Genomic DNA, 9,843 nt, shown 5'->3' with positions numbered 1-9,843 from the left:
TGGTTTTTATAGGATTTGAGTTTAGGTTTAGGGTTTACCCTAAACTCTTCCCGAGCCATAACTCTTTATGGATAGCTCGGTTTGCTTTTCTGCAAAAAAGTGAAATGATCGAAATTGCAATCTCTATGCATTCGTGTCCACTACCTAGCATGATTGTTTATCATGTGGTTTCTATTTAAGAAATAAAGAAAATTTCTTAAGGTAGTAACCCAAGGTTGATGCTTGGGGTAGATATGGTTGGCGAGAAAATGGGAAAAAAATTTTACTCTCCTTGCCCTTGAGTGTTATGTTCATGAAAGTTCGAAGTTGTTTGTTTTTTACACATACCTACGTATGTTTACTCGCTACTTGAGAACTAGTCTCCCCGACAACGGTGCCAAATATTAGTTCTTTCCTACTGCTTTTGTAGGAAGAGCAGGGTTTTCTCAGTATGCAGGGTTCCGAGGCTTTTTGTCACCTACAGATATAGTGGGGTTGTTGGTTCTAGTATATGTGTAGCTTAGGACCTCGAGTTGTGTTCTGGTGAGAGACATAGGCTTAAGTGTGGTAAGCAAACAAAGTGCATGCATGTGTAAAAGGAACGTGTATAATCATGATTGAGGTAATGAAGGCTTTCGCCTTCATTGGGGGTTGTAGGGTTTAGGAGGAGTTTAAGGGTTAGGAGGAGGTTCCAGGGTTTAGATAAACTTTGCATCAGTAGGCTGTTTAGGGTATTTGCCACCTTGTTTTGGCAGTGATAAAGCCCTTTGAATGACTGTACTATCGAGGATAATGTTGAGTGGGCTCTGTTGTATAGTGATTGTACCGTACTTGCCAACCTTTGCATTGCTGGAGTAATAAGAATCGAGAAAGTCCTTGATGTATGTGGTCAGGGTAGGACTGTCCTCCAAGGATTTGAGACTCTCATGCAAACTGCCTAGACCCCGTTGCTCTAAGTAAGATGTTGCGTCTGGGAAAGAGCATAACTTGATGTGGGTGGCCAGACAAGTTCTAGTGACTGGGCCTTGTCAATGGCTATGTAGGCCGGTTGTGACTGGGGTGGCATTTGTTCTGCTTGGTCATGCACTGAATCTTCTTTGAAGCTATTGCTTTGGACCACGAATACCTATGGTCTCCGTGGTTGAGAGGATGTAGATGGCTACAAACTCTTTGAGGGGGTCTCATGGTTGAGGCAGTGGGCTCTTTCTGTGCATCCTCTTTAGTGGCGGCATCTTTTCTGAACCTGCATCCATGTGCATGTAGTGTACCATTGATCATTAGATTGATTGATATGCTGATATGACCTTTCTGTGTGTGTGTGTGTGAGAGAGATCTTATTTTTATACATGCTTTGAGAGTGTGGAATGAAAGTGTGTGGTACAATGATTCATGCAATCATCTATGTGTCTGTGTGAAAGCGTGTGAGTGCACGTGACCTAGTAGCTAGTTAGGGACTAACTATATGCTTTTTTTGCTGGGATTTTCATAGGTCAGCTAGAACTCAGTCATCACTTCTGGAGCCTTAGGTAAAATCAATTGATGCTACCTATATGTTCGTTTTTGTTGGGGATGACTTATGTGTTGATGTAGTAGCGCTTTAGTCGGCTCCTATTTATTGTTGTGTTGAATTGGATACCATCCAATGTTTCTAGCAGCACAGCTCTGATGGGATTCATCTTTCATACTCGGTAGGGTCCTTGACCTAGATACTTCAGTTTTCCCTTGTGTACTTTGGCATTGTATAATAGGACTAAGTCGCCTTCCTTGATGTCTTTAGCTTTCAGATTTCTATCAAACCATGCCTTTCTTCTGTGTTTTTCTATTGTCATGGCATGGTAGGCTACTAGTCTTGTATTTGTATGCTTCTCCAACTGATAGAGCCTTCTTTCAAGGATTCATGGTCTCCCATGCATTCCTATACTGCTATGCATAGACTTGGTATTACAAATTCGAGTGGGATCACAGCTTTAAGGCCGTACACCAATTGAAAAGGTGTATTCCCTATACTAACCTTGAATGTGGTTTTGTATGTCCATAAAGCTGCATTCAGTTTCTCTACCCAATCAGAACGTTGTGGTTCTACTACCTTGGTGAGGATAATGCATATTATTTTGTTGGTAGATTTTGCTAGTCCATTCCCTGGGGGTAGTAGGGTGTGCTTTTTCTATGGATTACCATGAAGCCAGACAAGAGTTCTTGGATTACCTCATTGACAAAATGTGAGCCTCTATCTGAAACAATTTCAATGGGGCATCCAAATCGGGTGATCACATTTTCAGATAAGAATCTTGCTGTGCTTCTGGCATCTGCCTTTCTGAAGGCTTTAGCTTTAGCCCATTTTGTAAAGTAATCAGTGGCCACAATGATGTAGTGTGCATGTGTTCCTTTTGCTGCTGGATGTATGGGACCCACATAGTTGATCCCCCATTTTTCAAATGGTTTTTGTGCAACAACTGTTGTTAGGTGATTGAAGTCTTTGTGTTGTGGTTTAGTAGTCCGTTGGCATACATCACAGCCTTTTACATATTCATAGGCATTTGCCCACAGTGTTGGCCACTAGTAGCTTGCGAGGAAAACTTTTCTTGCTATGGCTTCCCCTTGGAAGTGTCCTCCTGCAATGCCTTCATGGACTTCACTCAGAATAGGCATGATCTCATGAGGCATTACACATCGTCTTAATATCTAGTCCTTGCCCATCTTATACAGTTGTCCTGCAATGAGTTGATAGGGTGCAGCCTTTAGAATCAAATTTTTGGCATCTACTGCTTTCATTTTAGGGGGTGGTCTTCCTGCGATCAAGTACCCAATGATATCACCACACCATTCTAGAATGGCATCTATTTGAAATAGTGTGGCATTTGGTAAGTCGTCTTCAACTCCAGTGGCTTCTTCTCCCGACTTGACTCGAGACATGTGATCGGCAATGTAGTGTTGGGCACCTTTGCGGACCACTATTATGAAGTTGAATTCTTGAAGTAAGAGGATCCATCTGGTTATTCTTCCTATGGTACACAGATGGTTCACACGATAAAGCAAGGCTTGATGGTCGGTGTAGAAGACAAAATCATTTGCCAATAGATAGTGCCAAAATTCCTTTACACTATACACCATTGCTAGGGCTTCTCTTTCTGTGGTTGTATAGTTGATCTTTGCATCATTGAGTTGTCGATTGGCGAAGTAGAAGGGGTAGTCTTTCTTATGTTCACTAGGTTGAAAAAGCACACTCCCATTTGCATACTTCAATCCATCAGTATGTACATGAAAATCAATATCCCAATTGGGAGATATAAGGATGGGTGCTGTGATTAGGCGCCACTTTAAAAGCTCAAAGGCTTGGTTGTACTCTTCAGTCCATAAGAACTCCACTAATAATTTGTAAAGTGGTCTAGCTATCATGGCATACCACAATATAAATCTTCTATAATAGCTGGCATGTCCCATAAAGACCTGTACACCTTTGGAATTTGTAGGAGGAAGCAATTCCATGATGATTTTGATTTTGTCCATGTCAGTTGCAATCCCATGTTAAGAGACGATGTGTCCCAAAACAACTCCTTGGGTGACCATGAACTAGCATTTTGTTGGATTTAAGGAGATGCCATACTCCCTGCATTTGATTAGTACTTCTTCAAAACATTTGAAGTGGTCTTATTTATTTGAATGGATGCATAAATCATCCATGAACACCTATAAAAACTTATTCAGAAATGACTTGAAAGCTATGAATATGACTCGCTGGAATGTGGCTAGGGAATTAAAAAGGCCGAATGGCGTGACTCTATATGACAAATACTCCATTGTGCAGCAAATGCTATTTTTGATTGGTCTTGAGGAGCAATTTGCACTTGGTTATAGCCACTGAAGCCATCCAAGAAGCTATATATTTCAGATCCTGCCACCTTTTCCAACACTGTTTCTGTTAAGGGTAGGGGATAGTGATCCCTAATTGTGGCGGCATTCACATTTTTTAAGTTTATGCATATTCTGAGCTTCTTGTTGCATTTAGGCACAATGACAATGGGTGAAACCCAATCAATGTGCTCTATCTTATAGATGAATCTGGCATCTAGGCGTTTTTCTAGCTCGTCATAAACCATGGTGCCATATTTAGTATTTGTGCGATAAGGTCGACATACCTTAGGGTGAGCACCTTCCCTTATAGGTATCGTGTGTACTGCCACTTCTGGTGAAATTCCTTTCATCTCTTTGTATGACCATGCTAGGCAGTCACGATATTCCATTAGGAGTTCTTTGAGTTTGGTTTCATCTTCTTGATGAAGCTGTTTCCCAATGAAAACCAATTTCTCTTCCTCCCCTTCAAGGGCAAGGTTTATTGTGCATGTTTTTGCTGGTCTCTCATAGATTGGAGTTTCTCCAATGCTATCGGTTTCTTAAACTTCAGATTCTCTGAGTGGTCTTGGCATTGCTATTGGTGCACTGCCACTTGTATAATTCTTGAAGTATTCTGGCACTTCTCGAAGATCGGCCTCTGATGGGGTTGAACTAGCCTGACATGTGTCATGTGTACTGGGTGGCATAGTTGCCTTTATTAATTTATTAGGCTCTTCTTGAATTTCTTTTTCTGAAGTCTCTTGATCGAGCTTCATCTGCACATGTGGCTTATATTTCTAAAACTTCTTACGTTGGGAACTATGGGGTAACTTTTCCACTGGTAAGGTGTTTCCAAGTAAGGGTTCATGTGCCGCGCATACTCCTTCCAGTCCCTGAGGGGACTAGGCGGTGGTTCTGATTTTGCAAGGTACAATTCGACGACGATCCTTGACTGAACTCGTTTGAATTCATTGAAGTGCTCGGCCTTGGCTTTTCTGCGATTTCCTCCTTCAGCATGCTTGCGGGCTCTTTTGCTGTTATTCAACTTTGGAGGTTTAACTTTTAGGAGCTCGACTGCCATTAGGGCATGCAGAATGGCTAAGTGATTATCAAAGATTTGACCTTCAATTTTAGCATTCGCAGCCTCTGTTTCAAGGTCCCAAGGAAAATCTGAGTGGTACCTTCTTCAAGTTCATTATCGCCATAAAGAATGACATCTCTAGATGAATTGGTTCTTCATGTTGGAGTGGAGGATCTACTTGTAGCGCCTTAGCATCGATTTGTGAGAAGATGGGGTCTAAAGAATGGCAGTTGTCGATGGTTGCCAATGTTTGTATCCAGTTATTGACATTGCTTTGTGAGTCACTTGCTATGGCATGCTGTTGCAAGGGAGCTAATTTACTTGAGATTGTTGTTGAAGATGTGTCATCCAACACTCTAGGCACAATTGGTTCAATAGCTCTTGTCCCCACATTCACCCTGACTACGGTGTCACGATTCTGGATTGTCAGTCTATCAGTTCCCCAGTCATGGAGGACTGATGCTTCCTGTAACCAAGGACATCCCAGTAAGATTTGATAGCATTTTTTGGGGAGATCCAAGATTGTGAATTGAAGGGAAAAGCGGACTCCTGCGATCTTTGTGGACATGCCATTCACTATCCCCAAGGGTTTAGAGCCCATGAATCATCGACAAGGCATATGTTGAAATTAGCCGTTTGCATTGGTGGGAGACCCCATTCTTTGTAGAGATCCTTTGATAGGACATTTACACCTGCTCCACCATCCACTATGGCTTGGACTTCATTATATGCCTTGTGGATCAAAGGCACAGTAATGTTGCGTATGTCATCTCTCTCACCCATCCGCACAAGGATATCTTCAATGTCGTTCATAGGTGGAGGGGGATTTGCGAGTTCAACCCATCCTTTGAAGCTCTCCCAGAGATTGGGAAAATTCCGTAGGAGGATTTCGATGGGAATTGACACAGGGCAACTCAAGATGCTAGAGAGTGCAGCTCCTTCAAGTTGACATGGCAGTACAATCTGTTGTGGAGTCTGTTGTTGGAACAAAGGCTCAAGTACAGTATCAATACTGTATGGGGCCAAGTCATGGATTGGGTCTTGAGCTTGTTTCTCAGCTTCAAATTGAGCTTGTTCATTTTGTACCCATTGTTGAAGTGCCTGAAAACGACCCTTCTCCACCTCTGCATTTGGGTATGCAGCTTCTTTTATTTGAGGTGCGGGAGTTGAATTGGATGAGCTCGGCTGCTCATTGCTTGGCAGAGGTGGACACACTTGTGCTTTCTCTTTCAGAAGTTGCTTTGGTTGGATTGGAATGTTAGGGTCCTTGGTGGCCTCTTTTTGTTGGTGTATAATTACATTTATGGGTTGTGATTTTACACTTGCTGGACCCAGAATTTGATGGTCCACCCGAGTGATGTCGATGGGGATGTCAGGCTTAACCTCTGTTTGTTCTGGGATCTTATTTTTCATGGGACAAATCCATACATGCATGTCCTATGCCACAATCTCTGCAGAGTGGTTGGAAAGTAGCTGGGCTATGACGATGAGGGCACTCTGTGATCCGGTGATTTTCTCCACAACTGTAGCACTTGATTGGTGTGCAATATGTGTTGGGACGTACTTGATTTGCATAAACTAGTATTAGACCCTCTCCACCTTCTACATAGTACATTGGGTACTCTGCTTCATACTCAAATGGCAAGTCTACTTCCTCGGCTTGTAATTGATGTATTGGAACTGCTTGACGAACTGGATTTGGTGCTCTTGGATATGGTCGTGGATTCGGATTCTTGAGTACTTGTGGGACTTGTGTCCGAACGGGAATATAATTTAGCCTCGGAGCTGGGGGTGCTTGTGCAAGTGCCAGTTGCCTGTACACTGGCATGGGTGCCGCTTGGTATTGTTGAGGTCGAGGCGGGTTTTTGCGCATGTTGAAGATGCAACTGTTCTCATCATGGCCACCGATGATGCAGATATGGCACCACAACCTTGGCGGTGGATTTGCTTGTGCAGTGATCCTGGCTCTTAGGGCCAGGCACTCATTTGCTGTATGATTGGCCATGCAATGTGGACACCAGACATTTTCTCGCCATGGATATGTTTGAGTTGGTGGTTGAGACAAGTGAAGTTTTTGATCCATGGTCTGCATCATATCTTCTTTCAGCTTCAAGGTCATGGCCTCTAGGCGATCTTCATTTGATGTTTCGGCAATGGACTTGGATTTGCCTTTTTGGAGTGCTTATCTCAGGTACTAGATCTATCGTCATCACTGCTAGTGTCTGAGCCTGTCATGCCATCCTCGATGTCAATGGTTGCCGCATGAGCAGCACTGAACATTTCATAGCTGCTTATCTTTTTCATCTCCTTTTGCATTTTCTTTTTGAGTCCTGCAATGAACCATGCCGTGAGGTACTTTGCATCTGGGCGTGGGTCACATTTGGCGATTAATATTTTCATCTTACCCAAGTACATGTGTACATCTGCTCTCCGGCCTTGTTCAAGCTTGCTTAGTTGGAGAGCGGGATCATCTTGTAGCCTCTCTGTTTGAAAGCGTCGTTTGAATTCTGTTTGAAGTAGGTCCCATGTGGCACGCTCTTCCACTAGAAGGTCTAGGTACCATTCAGACGCTTCATCGGTTAGGGCCATGGGAAACCAAGCCACCTTGGTTTCATGGGATTGATCTCCACCTGCGCGGCATGCGACATCAAAATACAAGAGGAAGCGGGCGAGATCTCCCCGACCATTATATTTGGGAAGTTCTAGTTTTCCCAAGGGGTGGGCCTTGATTATTGTTATTTCTTCGATTGAAGAAATGGTCAGCCTCTACATCAAGCTCGATATCCCCATCATTGTCATGACAGCGTCTAGCCATGTTGGGGCATGGAGGAGTTAAAGGGAGTGGTTGAATCTCAGGGGGGGATTTGGGGTAGAGGATTGGCGGGGGCGGTTGTTGCAGCGGAGTTATATGGTGGATGTGGCAAGCATTGGAGTCAAAGGTGTTGGCGGGAACGTAGCTGCATGTAGATTGGTTGAGATAGGCACATACCATGGCCTATAGAAAAGTACTTGTACATAGACCTAGGACTAAGTGTCCTAGGTGTCACATAGGACTAAGTGTCCTATGTGGCCTAAAAGGCACTAACACTATAAGTGCCTACACTTATGCCTACAAGGCACATACCATGGCCTATAGGGCATCACTAGAACCACTAGAAGATGGCCTACAAGCCCCCCTTCATGGGATGGGCTGAAGTACTCTGGAAATGTCTCTGAATACCTGGTAGTTTCTGGTCATGGTGGCACATGTTCATCCAAAAGGATATAGCCACCTATGAATGTACAAGGAATGTCAGATCATGTAACAAAGGGAACCAAGTGTAAAGCGTATCGGAAGACTTCGAACTTGGGACGAGGAAGGCACAACCTAACCTAACCTAACCAACCTAGAGTTAGCTAACCTAGGTTTAGTATAGGTTAGGTTTTTTTTCTTTGTTAAAAAAAAAATAATAATAAAATTTTATAACACAGTTGGTTTGGGGGGGGGGGGCTCCCTGGCGGCGGCGCAAGGGGGGGGGTTTGCGAGGGTGGCAGGGGAAAGAGGGGAGGGGGCGGGCGGGGGTTTACAGGGGAGGGGAGGGGAGCGAAGGGAGGGCATCGGCGGAGGGGAGAGGGCATCGACGGAGGGAGGGTGTCGGAGGAGGGGAGAGGGCAGAGGGGAGGTCAGGGGCACTGCGGCAGAGGGACATGGGCGGGCGCTATGGGCGGGCATTGGCACGCCGTCACTAGTGCTATTGGTGGGCACTGGCACGCTGTCGCAAGTGGGCGCTGCGAGCATCGCCACGACTAGGTGCTTGGCCAACAGCAAGGGCTTAGGCCCTTGCTTTAGTTTAGGAAAAGGATGAGTGTCCAGCGAGGGGGGGGTAGTGTGAGAGGGGAAGAGAGAGAGAGAGTGTGGAGAGAGAGAAAAGAGAGAGAGAGTGAGAGAGAGAGAGAGAGAGAAAAAGAAAGAGAGAGTGAGAGAGAGAGAGTAGAGAGAGAGAGAAAAAAGAGAGAGTGAGAGAGAGAGAGAGAGTAGAGAGAGAGAAAAGATAGAGAGAGAGAAAAGAGAGAGAGGATGAGAGAGAGAGAGAGTGAGAGAGAGACAAAGAGAGAGAGAGAAAAGAGAGAGAGAGAGAGTGAGAGAGAGAAAAAGAGAGAGAGAGAGAGAGAGAAAAGAGAGAGAGAGTGAGAAAGAGAGAAAATAGAGAGAGGGGGGGAGGGCCAGAGAATGAGAGAGAGAGTTAGAGAGAGAAAAAGAGAGAGAAAAGAGAGATAGAGAGAGTGAGAGAGAGAAAAAGAGAGAGAGAGAAAAGAGAGAGAGAGTGAGAAAGAGAGAAAATAGAGAGAGGGAGGGAGGAGGGGGAGGGTGAGAGAATGAGAGAGAGTGAGAGAGAGAAAAAGAAAGAGAGAATGAGAGAGAGAAAGGGGGAGGGAAAGAGGGAGATAGGGAAAGAGAGAGAGAGAGAAAGGGGGAGGGAAAGAGGGAGGGGGTGGTGGAGATGGAGGGGGAGGGGGGAGGGGGGGAGGGAGATGGAGGGGGGAAAGGGGGAGGGGGTGGTGGTGGTGGAGATGGAGGGGGAGGGAAAGAGAGAGAGAGAAAGGGGGAGGGAAAGAGGGAGGGGGTGGTGGAGATGGAGGGGGGAGGGGGGGTGAGCTCGTCTATTAGAAATACTACCAGCCCAATCAGCATCATTGTATCCATGCAACTGTATCTGAACCCCAGTCTCATATAATAGTCCATACTACAATGTGGACTTCACATACCTCAGTATGCATCTAGTCGCATCCAAATGCGGTTTCCTTGGAGCCTGCATAAACTAACTTACCAACCCAACATCATAGCTCAAATCTGGCCTGGTACTAGTCATATAAATCAAACTTCCTACTATGCATTTGTAGGCAGCCAACTGCATTCTTGTCTTTAGGCAAAGGCACCAATTCCCATGTAGCATTTGCTTCCAAGGCATCCA

Source organism: Dipteris shenzhenensis, chromosome 22, assembly GCF_047967505.1.
Source record: "Dipteris shenzhenensis isolate YYH24624 ecotype China chromosome 22, Dip_SZ_1.0, whole genome shotgun sequence".
NCBI lineage: Eukaryota > Viridiplantae > Streptophyta > Polypodiopsida > Gleicheniales > Dipteridaceae > Dipteris > Dipteris shenzhenensis.
This window is presented reverse-complemented; position numbering follows the sequence as displayed.